At 40.3% G+C, this 17,388-nt stretch overlaps 1 long non-coding RNA gene across 5 annotated transcripts in view; it reads left to right on the top strand.

The window, feature by feature from the left end:
- The window catches only part of LOC138452593 (uncharacterized), a 280,058-nt gene that overhangs the window by 75,340 nt on the left and 187,330 nt on the right, over positions 1-17,388 (top strand). The gene's annotated exons all lie outside the window — the stretch shown is intronic.

Below are 17,388 nucleotides of genomic sequence, written 5' to 3'. Positions count from 1 at the left end.
GTCTCCTGTCAGCTTCTACTTCACCTGCTCAGATCTGCTTCTAATTTCCATCCTTTTCTTTTATGCAATTTCCTTCTGATTTTCCCATTTGTTTTTCCCTCTCATTCATGTTCACCTATCTTCTTCTCCTTCACCTCCCCCATCTGCTTATGTTTCACCTTGTCATTCTATTTCTCCTTTTACTATCTGCTTCCTTCTCATTGATCTTCATATCCTTTATTCTTCTACCGTGCACTTTTCCTTTTATCTGCGATCTGTGTTTCTTCTAATCTCAACTTCTCCTATCATCTTCTACTTCCATGTCTCCTATCATATGCTACGTCTCCTATTAGCTTCTCCTTCTCCTATCACTATCTTCTCCTTCACCTATCTGATTCTTCTTTGTCATCCCTTTCTCTGATCTGATTCTCTTTCTTTTAATTGCATCTCTTCTTCTTCTTCTTCTTCTTCTTCTTCTTCTTCTTCTTCTTCTTCTTCTTCTTCTTCTTCTTCTTCTTCTTCTTCTTCTCTTCTTCTTCTTCGTCTTCATCTTCTTCTTTTCTTCTTCTTGTGCTTCTCATTCTCTGACTCCTTCACCTGTCTGCTTCTCCTTCTCTGTCTCCTCTCTGCTTCAACTTTCTTATTCACATTTTCCACTCATCTTTTCCTTCTCCTATCTGGCTGTCATTCTCTCCTATCAGCTTCTTTTATCTGCTTCTCCTGCTTCTTCTATCTGTTACCCATCTCATTTTCCTTCTGCACCTATTATGTATGTTGCCTTCTCCTTCCTGATTAAATTTTTCCTTGTACCTTCTGCTCTTTTGACTTCTCTTACTGCATCTCCTTCCCCTATCGGATTCTCATTCTCCCACTCATATTCCTTCTTTTCCTATCTTCTTTTCCTTTTCATTCTCCTTTTCCTATCTTCTCCTTTTTCACCACATCCTTCTCCTATTTGATTTTACTTCTCTTGTCTACCTCTACTATCTGCTCCTCTTGATTCTTCTCATGTCTCCTTCTCTTGCTCTTTCTCCATCTTCTCCCATGTATCCCATGTCTCTCTGCTTCTCCTTCTACCTGCCTTTCCTTCTTCTATCTGATTCCATAATCTGCGTCTCCTTCTCCTATCTGATTCTCCATCTCCTTTCTACTTCTCCTTATTCTAAACTTCTCTTTCTTCTATCTGTTCCTCCTTCTCTGTCTGTTTATCCATCTTCTCTTATCTGCTTTACTGTCGCCAATCTGCTTCTCTGTCTCCTTCTCATTCTGCTAAATGCTTATTTTACTCATTCACCTTTCTGCTTCTACTTTGTCTATCTGCTTTTTCTTCTCCGATTTGCTGCTCCTATCTGCCTATTCTATCTGTTTTTGTTTCCCCTGTCAGCTTCTCCTTCTCTTTCTCTTTCATCATCTCCCTTTCCTGTTGGTTCTTTGTCTCCTTCTCCGATTTACTTCTGTTTCTAATTCTACTTTCTCCTTATCTAATCTGCTTCTCCTTCAATCTGATTTTACATCTCCTATCTCCGTCTCCTTCGATCGACATCTACCTTTCTGTCTCCAATAGTATTCTAATGTTCCCTCTGCGTCTCCTGTCAGCTTCTACTTCACCTGCTCAGATCTGCTTCTAATTTCCATCCTTTTCTTTTATGCAATTTCCTTCTGATTTTCCCATTTGTTTTTCCCTCTCATTCATGTTCACCTATCTTCTTCTCCTTCACCTCCCCCATCTGCTTATGTTTCACCTTGTCATTCTATTTCTCCTTTTACTATCTGCTTCCTTCTCATTGATCTTCATATCCTTTATTCTTCTACCGTGCACTTTTCCTTCTCCTATCTTCTTCTCCTATCCCAATCTGCTTCTGTTTCTCCTTTCCTTTCTACTATGTTTGCCTCCTCTTATCTGCTTTCCCTTCTTCCATCTGACCCTCCAACTTGCTTCTTCTTCACCTATATGTTATCCTGCTATCTGCGTATCGATCTCCATCTCCTATCTGCTTCTGCCTCTCCCATCCTCTTCTCCTTCTCCTACTATCTGATTCTCCTTCTCCTTCCTGTATATGCTTCTCTTTCTTCTCCATCTCCCATCTACCTCTCCTTCTCTGTTTTATTTTGACTTCTACTTTTATCTGCTTATCTTTCTCGTTCTATATATTTCTCCTTCCTCTCCTATCTGCTATTCCAACCCCTATCTGCTTCTGCTTCTCTTTCTCCTATCAGCATGTCATTCTCATATGTGCTTCTGTGTCTCCTTCTCCAGCTCCATGTTTCTTCATCTGGTCCACCTTTCTGCCTCTACTTCTATCTGCTTCTCCTTCAATCTGTGTTTCCTCTCCTCTCTGCTTCTCCTATCAGCTTCTACTTCTCTGTCTCCTTTCAAATGCTACCTCTCCTATTAGGTTCTCCTTCTCCTATCACTATCTTCTCCTTCACCTATCTGATTCTTCTTTGCCATCCCTTTCTCTGATCTGATTCTCTTTCTTTTACTTGCATCTCTTCTTCTTCTTCTTCTTCTTTTTCTTCTTCTTCTTCTTCTTCTTCTTCTTCTTCTTCTTCTTCTTCTTCTTCTTCTTCTTCTTCTTCTTCTTCTTCTGCTTCTCAATCTCCAACTCCTTCACCTGTCTGCTTCTCCTTCTATATCTCCTCTCTGCTTCAACTTTCTTATTCACATGTTCCTCTCAACTTTTCCTTCTCCTATCTGGCTGTCATTCTCTCTTATCAGCTTCTTTCATCTGCTTCTCCTGCTTTTTCTATCTATTACCCATCTCTTTTTCCTTCTGCCTTCTCCTTCCTGCTTTAATTTCTCCTTGTACCTTCTGCTCATTTGACTTCTCTTACTGGATCTCCTTCCCCTATCAGATTCTCATTCTCCCTCTCCTATTCCTTTTTTTATCTTCTTTTCCTTTTCATTCTCCTTTTCCTATCTTCTCCTTTTCACCACATCCTTCTCCTATTTGATTTTATGTCTCTTGTCCACCTCTACTATCTGCTCCTCTTATTCTTCTCATGTCTCCTTCTCTTGCTCCTTCTCCATCTTTTCCCATGTATCCCATGCCTCTCTGCTTCTCCTTATACCTGCCTTTCCTTCTTCTATCCGATTCTTTAATCTGTGTCTCCTTCTCCTATCTGGTTCTCCATCTCCTTTCTACTTCTTCTTATTCTAAACTTCTATTTCTCCTATCTGTTCCTCCTTCTCTGTCTGTTTATCCTTCTTCTCCTATCTGCTTCTCTGTCTCCTTCTTATTCTCCTAAATGCTTATTTCCGCATTCACCTTTCTGCTTTTACTTCGTCTATCTGCTTTTTCTTCTCCGATCTGCTGCTCTTTTTGGCCCATCCTATCTGCTTTTGCTTCCCCTGTCAGCTTCTCCTTCTCTTTCTCCTTTCATCATCTCTGTCTCATGTCTGCTTCTTTGTCTCCTTCTCTGATTTACTTCTGTTTCTCATTCTACTTTCTCCTTATCTAATCTGCTTCTCCTTCAATCTGATTTTACATCTCCTATCTACTTCTTCTTCGATCTGAATCTACCTTTCTGTCTCCTATAGTATTTTAAATTTCCCTCTGCTTCTCCTGTCAGCTTCTACTTCACCTGCTCATATCTGCTTCTAATTTTCATACCTTTTCTTTTATACAATTCTCCTTCTGATTTTCCCATTTGTTTTTCCCTCTCATTCCCATCCACCTATCTGATTCTCTTTCTTCTTTGGCATCTTCTATCATCTTCTACCTCTGCTTCTCCTTCTTCTCTCCACTTCTTCTTGCTTAATCTCCTTTTCCTCTCAGATTTGTCTTTACCTATCAGGTTCTCATTCTCCTATCTACTTATGTCTTCTGCTGCATAGCTATATGCTTCTCCTTCTGTTTTCTACTTCCATGTCTCATTTTATCTCCTTCATCTCTGTCTCATATCTACAGCTCCTATCAGCTTATTTTTCTCCTTCACCTTCTGCCATCTGCTTATATTTCACCTTCTCATTCTCTTTCTCCTTTTACTATATGCTTCCTTCTCATTCATCTTCATATCCTTTATTCTTAACTCTGCATTTATCCTTCTCCTATCTGCTTCTCCTTTCCCAATCTACTTCTGATTCTCCATTCCTTTCTACTATGTGCCTCCTTTGCCTCTTCTTATCTGCTTCCCCTTCTTCCATCTGACTCTCCAACTTGCTTCTTCTTCACCTATATGCTTCTCCTTCTGCTATCTGCGTATCGATCTCCATCTCCTATCTGCTTCTCCTTCTCTGCCTTATTTCGACTTCTACTTTTATCTGCTTATCTTTCTCCTTCTATATATTTCTCCTTCCTCTCCTATCTGCTATTCCAACCCCTATCTGCTTCTCCTTCTCTTTCTCCTATCAGCATGTCATTCTCATATGTGCTTCCGTGTCTCCTTCTCCAGCTCCATGTTTCTCCATCTGGTCCACCTTTCTGCCTCTACTTCTATCTGCTTCTCCTTCAATCTGTGTTTCTTCTCCTCTCTGCTTCTCCTATCATCTTCTACTTCCCTGTCTCCTATCATATGCTACTTCTCCTATTAGCTTCTCCTTCTCCTATCACTATCTTCTCCTTCACCTATCTGATTATTCTTTGTCATCCCTTTCTCTTATCTGATTCTCTTTCTTCTTCTTCTTCTTCTTCTTCTTCTTCTTCTTCTTCTTCTTCTTCTTCTTCTTCTTCTTCTTCTTCTTCTTCTTCTTCTTCTTCTTCTTCTTCTTCTTCTCTTCTTCTTCTTCGTCTTCATCTTCTTCTTCTTTTCTTCTTCTTGTGCTTCTCATTCTCTGACTCATTCACCTGTCTGCTTCTCCTTCTCTGTCTCCTCTCTGCTTCAACTTTCTTATTCACATTTTCCACTCATCTTTTCCTTCTCCTATCTGGCCGTCATTCTCTCCTATCAGCTTCTTTTATCTCCTTCTCCTGCTTCTTCTATCTGTTACCCATCTCATTTTCCTTCTGCACCTATTATGTATGTTGCCTTCTCCTTCCTGACTAAATTTTTCCTTGTACCTTCTGCTCTTTTGACTTCTCTTACTGCATCTCCTTCCCCTATCGGATTCTCATTCTCCCTCTCATATTCCTTCTTTTCCTATCTTCTTTTCCTTTTCATTCTCCTTTTCCTATCTTCTCCTTTTTCATCACATCCTTCTCCTATTTGATTTTACTTCTCTTGTCTACCTCTACTATCTGCTCCTCTTCATTCTTCTCATGTCTATTTCTCTTGCTCCTTCTCCATCTTCTCCCATGTATTCCATGCCTCTCTGCTTCTCCTTCTACCTGCCTTTCCTTCTTCTATCTGATTCCTTAATCTGCGTCTCCTTCTCCTATCTGATTCTCCATCTCCTTTCAACTTCTCCTTATTCTAAACTTCTCTTTCTTCTATCTGTTCCTCCTTCTCTGTCTGTTTATCCTTCTTCTCCTATCTGCTTTACTGTCGCCCATCTGCTTCTCTGTCTCCTTCTCATTCTGCTAAATGCTTATTTTACTCATTCACCTTTCTGCTTCTACTTTGTCTATCTGCTTTTTCTTCTCCGATTTGATGCTCCTATCTGCCTATTCTATCTGTTTTTGCTTCCCCTGTCAGCTTCTCCTTCTCTTTCTCTTTCGTCATCTCCCTTTCCTGTTGGTTCTTTGTCTCCTTCTCCGATTTACTTCTGTTTCTCATTCTACTTTCTCCTTATCTAATCTGCTTCTCCTTCAATCTGATTTTACATCTCCTATCTCCGTCTCCTTCGATCGACATCTACCTTTCTGTCTCCAATAGTATTCTAATGTTCCCTCTGCGTCTCCTGTCAGCTTCTACTTCACCTGCTCATATCTGCTTCTAATTTCCATCCTTTTCTTTTATACAATTTCCTTCTGATTTTCCCATTTGTTTTTCCCTCTCATTCACGTTCACCTATCTGATTCTCCTTCTTCTTCTGCTTCTTCTATCATCTTTTACCTCTGCTTCTCCTTCTTCTCTCCAGTTCTCCTTGCTTAATCTCCTTTTCCTCTCAGATTTCATTTTTCTATCTATTTCTGTCTTCTGCAGCATACCTATATGCCTCTCCTTCTCTTTTCTTCTTCCATTTCTCATTTTATCTCCTTCATCTCTGTCTCCTATCTACAGCTCCTATCAGCATCTTCTTCTCCTTCAATCCCCCATCTGCTTATGTTTCACCTTCTCATTCTATTTCTCCTTTTACTATCTGCTTCCTTCTCATTCATCTTCATATCCTTTATTCTTCTACCCTGCACTTTTCCTTCTCCTATCTGCTTCTCCTATCCCAATCTGCTTCTGTTTCTCCTTTCCTTTCTACTATGTTTGCCTCCTCTTATCTGCTTTCCCTTCTTCCATCTGACTCTCCAACTTGCTTCTTCTTCTCCTGCTATCTGCGTATCGATCTCCATCTCCTATCTGCTTCTGCCTCTCCGATCCTCTTCTCCTTCTCCTACTATCTGATTCTCCATCTCCTTCTTGTATATGCTTCTCTTTCTTCTCCATCTCCCATCTACCTCTCCTTCTCTGTTTTATTTTGACTTCTACTTTTATCTGCTTATCTTTCTCCTCCTATATATTTCGAGTTCCTCTCCTATCTGCTATTCCTTCCCCTATCTGCTTCTCCTTCTCTTTCTCTTATCAGCATGTCATACTCGTATGTGCTTGCGTGTCTCCTTCTCCAGCTCCAAGCTTCTCCTTCTGGTCCTCCTTTCTGCCTCTACTTTTATCTGCTTCTCCTTCTGTCTGTGTTTTCTTCTCCTATCTGCTTCTCATATAAGCTTTTACTTCTCTGTCTCCTATCAAATTCTGCTTCTCCTATTAGCTTCTCCTTCTCCTATCACTATCTTCTCCTTCACCTATCTGATTCTTCTTTGCCAGCCCTTTCTCTAATCTCATTCTCTTTCTTTTACTTGCATCTCTTCTTCTTCTTCTTCTTCTTTTTCTTCTTCTTCTTCTTCTTCTTCTTCTTCTTCTTCTTCTTCTTCTTCTTCTTCTTCTTCTTTTTCTTCTTTTTCTTCTTCGTCTTATTCTTCTTCTCCTTCTTCTTCTTCTCCGTCTTCCTCTTCTTTTCTTCTTCTTGTGCTTCTTATTCTCTGACTCCTTTCCCTGTCTGTTTCTCCTTCTCTGTCTCCTCTCTGCTTCAACTTTCTTATTCACAATTTCCTCTCATCTTTTCCTTCTCCTATCTGGCTGTCATTCTCTCTTATCAGCTTCTTTCATCTGCTTCTCCTGCCTTTTCTATTACCCATCTCTTTTTGCTTCTGCACCTATTATGTACTTTGCCTTCTCCTTCCTGCTTTAATTTCTTCTTGTACCCTCTGCTCATTTTACTTCTCATACTGCATCTCCTTCCCCTATCAGATTCTCATTCTCCCTCTCTATTCCTTCTTCTCCTATCTTCTTTTCCTTTTATTCTCCTTTTCCTATCTTCTCCTTTTTCACCACATCCTTCTCCTATTTGATTTTGCGTCTCTTGTCCACCTTTACTATCTGCTCCTCTTATTCTTCACATGTCTCCTTCTCTTGCTCCTTCTCCATCTTTTCCCATGTATCCCATGCCTCTCTGCTTCTCCTTCTACCTGCCTTTCCTTCTTCCATCTGATTCCTTAATCTATGTCTCCTTCTCCTATCTGGTTCTCCATCTCCTTTCTACTTCTTCTTATTCTAAACTTCTATTTCTCGTATCTGTTCCTCCTTCTCTGTCTGTTTATCCTTCTTCTCCTATCTGCTTTAATGTCGCCAATCTGCTTCTCTGTCTCCTTCTCATTCTCCTAAATGCTTATTTCCGCATTCACCTTTCTGCTTTTACTTCATCTACCTGCTTTTTCTTCTCCGATTTGCTGCTCCTTTTGGCCTATCCTATCTGCTTTTGCTTCCCCTGTCAGCTTCTGATTCTCTTTCTCCTTTCATCATCTCCCTCTCCTGTCTGCTTCCTTGTCTCCTTCTCTGATTTACTTCTGCTTCTCATTCTACTTTATCCTTATCTAATCTGCTTCTCCTTCAATCTGATTTTACATATCCTATCTGCTTCTTCTTCGATCTGAATCTACCTTTCTATCTTTTATAGTATTTTAAATTTCCCTCTGCTTCTCCTGTCAGCTTCTACTTCACCTGCTCATATCTGCTTCTAATGTTCCACCCTTTTCTTTTATACAATTCTCCTTCTGATTTTCCCATTTGTTTTTCCCTCTCATTCCCATCCACCTATCTGATTCCCCTTCTTCTTTGGCATCTTCTATCATCTTCTACCTCTGCTTCTCCTTCTTCTCTCCACTTCTCCTTGCTTAATCTCCTTTTCCTCTCAGATTTGTCTTTACCTATCAGGTTCTCATTCTCCTATCTACTTCTGTCTTCTTCTGCATATCTATATGCTTCTCCTTCTGTTTTCTACTTCCATGTCTCATTTTATCTCCTTCATCTCTGTCTTCTATCTACAGCTCCTATCAGCTTCTTTTTCTCCTTCACCTTCTCCCATCTGCTTATATTTCACCTTCTCATTCTCTTTCTCCTTTTACTATATGCTTCCTTCTCATTCATCTTCATATCCTTTATTCTTCAACTCTGCATGTTTCCTTCTCCTATCTGCTTCTCCTTCAATCTGATTTTACATATCCTATCTGCTTCTTCTTCGATCTGAATCTACCTTTCTATCTTTTATAGTATTTTAAATTTCCCTCTGCTTCTCCTGTCAGCTTCTACTTCACCTGCTCATATCTGCTTCTAATGTTCCACCCTTTTCTTTTATACAATTCTCCTTCTGATTTTCCCATTTGTTTTTCCCTCTCATTCCCATCCACCTATCTGATTCCCCTTCTTCTTTGGCATCTTCTATCATCTTCTACCTCTGCTTCTCCTTCTTCTCTCCACTTCTCCTTGCTTAATCTCCTTTTCCTCTCAGATTTGTCTTTACCTATCAGGTTCTCATTCTCCTATCTACTTCTGTCTTCTTCTGCATATCTATATGCTTCTCCTTCTGTTTTCTACTTCCATGTCTCATTTTATCTCCTTCATCTCTGTCTTCTATCTACAGCTCCTATCAGCTTCTTTTTCTCCTTCACCTTCTCCCATCTGCTTATATTTCACCTTCTCATTCTCTTTCTCCTTTTACTATATGCTTCCTTCTCATTCATCTTCATATCCTTTATTCTTCAACTCTGCATGTTTCCTTCTCCTATCTGCTTCTCCTTTCCCAATCTACTTCTGCTTCTTCATTCCTTTCTACTGTGTGCCTCCTTTGCCTCCTCTTATCTGCTTCCCCTTCTTCCATCTGACTCTCCAACTTGCTTCTTCTTCACCTATAAGCTTCTCCTTCTGCTATCTGTGTATCGATCTCCATCTCCTATCTGCTTCTCCTTCTCTGTTTTATTTCGACTTCTACTTTTATCTGCTTATCTTTCTCCTATATATTTCTCCTTCCTCTCCTATCTGCTATTCCTTCCCCTATCTGCATCTCCTTCTCTTTCTCCTATCAGCATGTCATTCTCGTATGTGCTTCCGTGTCTCCTTCTCCAGCTCCATGCTTCTCCTTCTGGTCCTCCTTTCTGCCTCTACTTCTATCTGCTTCTCCTTCTATCTGTATTTTCTTCTCCACTCTGCTTCTCATATCAGCTTTTACTTCTCTGTCTCCTATCAAATTATACTTCTCCTATTAGCTTCTCCTTCTCCTATCACTATCTTCTCCTTCACCTATCTGATTCTTCTTTGCCATCCCTTTCTCTAATCTGATTCTCTTTCTTTTACTTGCATCTCTTCTTCTTCTTCTTCTTCTTCTTCTCCTTCTTCTTCTTCTTCTTCTTCTTCTTCTTCTTCTTCTTGTGCTTCTCATTCTCCGACTCCTTCACCTGTCTGCTTCTCCTTTTCTGTCTCCTCTCTGCTTCAACTTTCTTATTCACATGTTCCTCTCAGCTTTTCCTTCTCCTATCTGGCTGTCATTCTTTCTTATCAGCTTCTTTCATCTACTTCTCCTGCCTTTTCTGTTTGTTACCCATCTTTTTTTCCTTCTGCACCTATTATGTACTTTGCCTTCTCCTTCCTGCTTTAATTTCTCCTTGTACCTTCTGATCATTTGACTTCTCTTAATGCATCTCCTTCCCCTATCAGATTCTCATTCTCCCTCTCCTATTCCTTCTTCTCCTATCTTCTTTTCCTTTTCATTCTCCTTTTCCTATCTTCTCCTTTTTCACCACATCCTTCTCCTATTTGATTTTGCGTCTCTTGTCCACCTTTACTATCTGCTCCTCTTATTCTTCCCATGTCTCCTTCTCTTGCTCCTTCTCCATCTTTTCCCATGTATCCCATGCCTCTCTGCTTCTCCTTCTACCTGCGTCTCCTTCTCCTATCTGGTTCTCCATCTTCTTTCTACTTCTTCTTATTCTAAACTTTTATTTCTCCTATCTGTTCCTCCTTCTCTGTCTGTTTATCCTTCTTCTCCTATCTGCTTTAATGTCGCCGATCTGCTTCTCTGTCTCCTTCTCATTCTCCTAAATGCTTATTTCCGCATTCGCCTTTCTGCTTTTAGTTCGTCTACCTGCTTTTTCTTCTCCCATTTGCTGCTCCTTTTGGCCTATCCTATCTGCTTTTGCTTCCCCTGTCAGCTTCTGATTCTCTTTCTCCTTTCATCATCTCCCTCTCCTGTCTGCTTCTTTGTCTCCTTCTCTGATTTACTTCTACTTCTCATTCTACATTCTCCTTATCTAATCTGCTTCTCCTTCAATCTGATTTTACGTCTCCTATCTGCTTCTTCTTCGATCTGAATCTACCTTTCTGTCTCCTATAGTATTATAGTATTTTGAATTTCCCTCTGCTTCTCCTGTCAGCTTCTACTTCAACTGCTCATATCTGCTTCTAATGTTCCTCCCTTTTCTTTTATACAATTCTCCTTCTGATTTTCCCATTTGTTTTTCCCTCTCATTTCCATCCACCTATCTGATTCTCCTTCTTCTTGCTTCTACCTCTGCTTCTCCTTCTTCTCTCCACTTCTCCTTGCTTAATCTCCTTTTCCTCTCAGATTTGTCTTTACCTAGCAGGTTCTCATTCTCCAATCTATTTCTGTCTTCTGCTGCATATCTATATGCTTCTCCTTCTGTTTTCTACTTCCATGTCTCATTTTATCTCGTTCATCTCTGTCTCCTATCTACAGCTCCTATCAGCTTCTTCTTCTCCTTCACCTTCTCCCATCTGCTTCTATTTCACCTTCTCATTCTCTTTCTCCTTTTACTATATGCGTCTTTCTCATTCATCTTCATATCCTTTATTCTTCAACTCTGCACTTTTCCTTCTCCTATATGCTTCTCCTTTCCCAATCTACTTCTGCTTCTCCTTTCCTTTCTACTATGTGCCTCCTTTGCCTTCTCTTATCTGCTTCCCCTTCTTCCATCTAACTCTCCAACTTGCTTCTTCTTCACCTCTATGGTGCTCCTTCTGCTATCTGCTTATCGATCTCCATCTCCTATCTGCTTCTCCTTCTCTATCCTATTTCGACTTCTACTTTTATCTGCTTATCTTTCTCCTTCTGTATATTTCTCCTTCCTCTCCTATCTGCTATTCCAACCCCTATCTGCTTCTCCTTCTCTTTCTCCTATCAGCATGTCATTCTCGTATGTGCTTCCGTGTCTCCTTCTCCAGCTCCATGTTTCTCCATCTGGTCCACCTTTCTGCCTCTACTTCTATCTGCTTCTCCTTCAATCTGTGTTTCTTCTCCTCTCTGCTTCTCCTATCAGCTTCTACTTCTCTGTCTCCTATCAAATGCTACTTCTCCTATTAGCTTCTCCTTCTCCTATCACTATCTTCTCCTTCACCTATCTGATTCTTCTTTGCCATCCCTTTCTCTGATCTGATTCTCTTTCTTTTACTTGCATCTCTTTTTCTTCTTCTTCTTCTTCTTCTTCTTCTTCTTCTTCTTCTTCTTCTTCTTCTTCTTCTTCTTCTTCTTCTTCTTCTTCTTCTTCTTCTTCTTCTTCTTCTTCTTCTCCGTCTTCTTCTTCTTTTCTTCTTCTTGTGCTTCTCATTCTCTGACTCTTTCACCTTTCTGCTTCTCCTTCTCTGTCTCCTCTCTGTTTCAACTTTCTTATTCACATTTTCCTCTCAGCTTTTCCTTCTCCTATCTGGCTGTCATTCTCTCCTATGAGCTTCTTTTATCTGCTTCCTCTGCTTCTTCTATCTGTTACCCATCTCTTTTTCCTTCTGCACCTATTATGTATGTTGCCTTCTCCTACCTGATGTAATTTCTCCTTGACTTCTCTTACTGCATCTCCTTCCCCTATCGGATTCACATTCTCCCTCTTATATTCCTTCTTTTCCAATCTTCTTTTCCTTTTCATTCTCCTTTTCCTAGCTTCCTCTTTTTCATCACATCCTTCTCCTATTTGATTTTACTTCTCTTGTCTACCTCTACTATCTGCTCCTCTTGATTCATCTCATGTCTCCTTCTCTTGCTCCTTCTCCATCTTCTCCCATGTATCCCATGCCTCTCTGCTTCTCCTTCTATCTGCCTTTCCTTCTTCTATCTGATTCCTTAATCTGCATCTCCTTCTCCTATCTGGTTCTCCATCTCTTTTCTACTTCTCCTTATTCAAAACTTCTCTTTCTTCTTTCTGTTCCTCCTTCTCTGTCTATTATTCTGCTTCTCCTATCTGCTTTACTGTCGCCAATCTACTTCTCTGTCTCCTTCTCATTCTCCTAAATGCTTATTTTCTTCATTCACCTTTTTGCTTCTACTTTGTCTATTTGCTTTTTCTTCTCCGATTTGCTGCTCCTATCTGCCTATCCTATCTGTCTTTGCTTCCCATGTCAGCTTCTCCTTCTCTTTCTCTTTCATCATCTCCCTCTCCTGTTGCTTCTTTGTCTCCTTCTCCGATTTACTTCTGTTTCTCATTCTACTTTCTCCTTATCTAATCTGCTTCTCCTTCAATCTGAATTTACATCTCCTATCTCCTTCTCCTTCAATCGGCATCTGCCTTTCTGTCTCCTATAGTATTCTAATTTTCCCTCTGCTTCTCCTGTCAGCTTCTACTTCACCTGCTCATATCTGCTTCTAATTTTCCATCGTTTTCTTTTATACAATTCTCCTTCTGATTTTTTCATTTGTTTTTCCATCTCATTCACGTTCACCTATCTGATTCTCCTTCTTCTTCGGTTTCTTCTATCATCTTCTACCTCTGCTTCTCCTTCTTCTCTCCACTTCCCCTTGCATAATCTCCTTTTCCTCTCAGATTTTTCTTCACCTATCGAATTTCATTTTTCTATCTATTTCTGTCTTCTGCTGCATACCTATATGCCTCTCCTTCTCTTTTCTACTTCCATTTCTCATTTTATCTCCTTCATCTCTGTCTCCTATCTATAGCTCCTACCAGAATCTTCATCTCCTTCACCTCCCCCCATCTGCTTATGTTTCACCTTCTCATTCTATTTCTCCTTTTACTATCTGCTTCCTTCTCATTGATCTTCATATCATTTATTCTTCTACCCTGCACGTTTCCTTCTCCTATCTGCTTCTCCTATCCCAATCTGCTTCTGTTTCTCCTTTCCTTTCTACTATGTTTGCCTCCTCTTATCTGCTTTCCCTTCTTCCATCTGACTCTCCAACTTGCTTCTTCTTCACCTATATGCTCTCCTGCTATCTGCGTATCGATCTCCATCTCCTATCTGCTTCTGCCTCTCCCATCCTCTTCTCCTTCTCCTACTATCTGATTCTCCTTCTCCTTCCTGTATATGCTTCTCTTTCTTCTCCATCTCCCATCTACCTCTCCTTCTCTGTTTTAATTTGACTTCTACTTTTATCTGCTTATCTTTCTCCTCCTATATATTTCTCCTTCCTCTCCTATCTGCTATTCCTTCCCCTATCTGCTTCTCCTTCTCTTTCTCCTATCAGCATGTCATACTCGTATGTGCTTGCGTGTCTCCTTCTCCAGCTCCATGCTTCTCCTTCTGGTCCCCCTTTCTGCCTCTACTTCTATCTGCTTCTCCTTCTATCTGTGTTTTCTTCTCCACTCTGCTTCTAATATTAGCTTTTACTTCTCTTTCTCCTATCAAATTCTACTTCTCCTATTAGCTTCTCCTTCTCCTATCACTATCTTCTCCTTCACCTATCTGATTCTTCTTTGCCAGCCCTTTCTCTAATCTGATTCTCTTTCTTTTACTTGCATCTCTTCTTCTTCTTCTTCTTCTTCTTCTTCTTCTTCTTCTTCTTCTTCTTCTTCTTCTTCTTCTTCTTCTTCTTCTTCTTCTTCTTCTCCTTCTTCTTCTTCATCTTCTTCTTCTTCTTCTTCTTCTTCTTCTTCTTCTTGTGCTTCTCATTCTCCGACTCCTTCACCTGTCTGCTTCTCCGTCTCTGTCTCCTCTCTTCTTCAACTTTCGTATTCATATGTTCCTCTCAGCTTTTCCTTCTCCTATCTGGCTGTCATTCTCTCTTATCAGCTTCTTTCATCTGCTTCTCCTGCCTTTTCTCTCTGTTACCCATCTCTTTTTCCTTCTGCACCTATTATGTACTTTGCCTTCTCCTTCCTGCTTTAATTTCTCCTTGTACCTTCTGCTCATTTGACTTCTCTTATTGCATCTCCTTCCCCTATCAGATTCTCATTCTCCCTCTCCTATTCCTTCTTCTCCTATCTTCTTTTCCTTTTCATTCTCCTTTTCCTATCTTCTACTTTTTCACCACATCCTTCTCCTATTTGATTTTACGTCTCATGTCCACCTCTACTATCTGCTCCTCTTATTCTTCTCATGTCTCCTTCTCTTGCTCCTTCTCCATCTTTTCCCATGTATCCCATGCCTCTCTGCTTCTCCTTCTACCTGCCTTTACTTCTTCTGTCTGATTCTTTAATCTGTGTCTCCTTCTCCTATCTGGTTCTCCTTCTCCTTTCTACTTCTTCTTATTCTAAACTTCTATTTCTCCTATCTGTTCCTCCTTCTCTGTCTGTTTATCCTTCTTCTCCTATCTGCTTTACTGTCGCCAATCTGTTTCTCAGTCCCCTTCTCATTCTCCTAAATGCTTATTTCCGCATTCACCTTTCTGCTTTTACTTCGTCTATATGCTTTTTCTTCTCCGATTTGCTTCTCTTTTTGGCCTATACTATCTGCTTTTGCTTCCGCTGTCAGCTTCTCCTTCCCTTTCTCCTTTCATCATCTCCCTCTCCTGTCTGCTTCATTGTCTCCTTCTCTGATTTACTTCTGCTTCTCATTCTACTTTCTCCTTATCTAATCTGCTTCTCCTTCAGTCTGATTTTACATCTCCTATCTGCTTCTTCGATCTGAATCTACCCTTCTGTCTCCTATAGTATTTTAAATTTCCCTCTGCTTCTTCTGTCAGCTTCTACTTCACCTGCCCATATCTGTTTTAATTTTGCACCCTTTTCTTTTATACAATTCTCCTTATGATTTTCCCATTTGTTTTTCCCTCTCATTCCCATCCACCTATCTGATTCTCCTTCTTCTTCAGCTTCTTCTATCATCTTCTACCTCTGCTTCTCCTTCTTCTCTCCACTTCTCCTTGCTTAATCTCCTTTTCCTCTCAGATTTGTCTTTACATATCAGGTTCTCATTCTCGTATCTACTTCTGTCTTCTGCTGCATATATATATGCTTCGCCTTCTGTTTTCTACTTCCATGTCTCATTTTATCTCCTTCTCTGTCTCCTGTCTACAGCTCCTATCAGCTTCTTCTTCTCCTTCACCTTCTCCCATCTGCTTATATTTCACCTTCTCATTCTCTTTCTCCTTTTACTAGATGCTTCCTTCTCATTCATCTTCATATCCTTTATTCTTAACTCTGCATTTTTCCTTCTACTATCTGCTTCTCCTTTCCCAATCTACTTCTGCTTCTCCATTCCTTTCTGCTATGTGCCTCCTTTGCCTCCTTCTATCTGCTTCCCCTTCTTCCATCTGACTCTCCAACTTGCTTGTTCTTCACCTATATGCTTCTCCTTCTGCTATCTGCGTATCGATCTCCATCTCCTATCTGCTTCTCTTCTGTCTTATTTCGACTTCTACTTTTATCTGCTTATCTTTCTCATTCTATATATTTCTCCTTCCTCTCCTATCTGCTATTCCAAACCCTATCAGCTTCTCCTTCTCTTTCTCATATCAGCATGTCATTCTCATATGTGCTTCCGTGTCTCCTTCTCCAGCTCCATGTTTCTCCATCTGGTCCACCTTTCTGCCTCTACTTCTATCTGCTTCTACTTCAATCTGTGTTTCTTCTCCTCTCTGCTTCTCCTAGCAGCTTCTGCTTCTCTGTCTCCTATCATATGCTACTTCTCATATTAGCTTCTCCTTCTCCTATCACTATCTTCTCCTTCACCTATCTGATTCTTCTTTGCCATCCCTTTCTCTGATCTGATTCTCTTTCTTTTACTTGCATCTCTTCTTCTTCTTCTTCTTCTTTTCTTCTTCTTCTTCTTCTTCTTCTTCTTCTTCTTCTTCTTCTTCTTCTTCTTCTTCTTCTTCTTCTTCTTGTGCTTCTCATTTTCCGACTCCTTCACCTGTCTGCTTCTCCGTCTCTGTCTCCTCTATGCTTCAGCTTTCTTATTCACATGTTCCTCTCAGCTTTTCCTTCTCCTATCTGGCTGTCATTCTCTCTTATCAGCTTCTTTCATCTGCTTCTCCTGCCTTTTCTATCTGTTACCCATCTCTTTTTCCTTCTGCACCTATTATGTACTTTGCCTTCTCCTTCCTGCTTTAATTTCTCCTTGTACCTTCTGCTCATTTGACTTCTCTTACTGCATCTCCTTCACCTATCAGATTCTCATTCTCCCTCTCCTATTCCTTCTTTTCCTATCTTCTTTTCCTTTTCATTCTCCTTTTCCTATCTTCTCCTTTTTCACCACATCCTTCTCATATTTTATTTTACGTCTCTCGTCCATCTCTACTATCTGCTCCTCTTATTCTTCTCATGTCTCCTTCTCTTGCTCCTTCTCCATCTTTTCCCATGTATCCCATGCCTCTCTGCTTCTCCTTCTACCTGCCTTTCCTTCTTCTATCTGATTCTTTAATCTGTGTCTCCTTCTCCTATCTGGTTCTCCATCTCCTTTCTACTTCTTCTTATTCTAAACTTCTATTTCTCCTATCTGTTCCTCCTTCTCTGTCTGTTTATCCTTCTTCTCCTATCTGCCTTACTGTCGGCAATCTGCTTCTCTGTCTCCTTCTTATTCTCCTAAATGCTTATTTCCGCATTCACCTTTCTGCTTTTACTTCGTCTATCTGCTTTTTCTTCTCCGATCTGCTGCTCTTTTTGGCCCATCCTATCTGCTTTTGCTTCCCCAGTCAGCTTCGCCTTCTCTTTCTCCTTTCATCATCTCCCTCTCATGTCTGCTTCTTTGTCTCCTTCTCTGATTTACTTCTGCTTCTCATTCTACTTTCTCCTTATCTAATCTGCTTTTCCTTCAATCTAATTTTACATCTCCTATCTGCTTCTTCTTCGATCTGAATCTACCTTTCTGTCT

Source organism: Ambystoma mexicanum, chromosome 1p, assembly GCF_040938575.1.
Source record: "Ambystoma mexicanum isolate Mex_15411 chromosome 1p, UKY_AmexF1_1, whole genome shotgun sequence".
NCBI classification, from domain to species: domain Eukaryota; kingdom Metazoa; phylum Chordata; class Amphibia; order Caudata; family Ambystomatidae; genus Ambystoma; species Ambystoma mexicanum.
The sequence above is the reverse complement of the archived record's forward strand: the minus strand, read 5'-3'. Positions and strand labels throughout refer to the sequence as shown.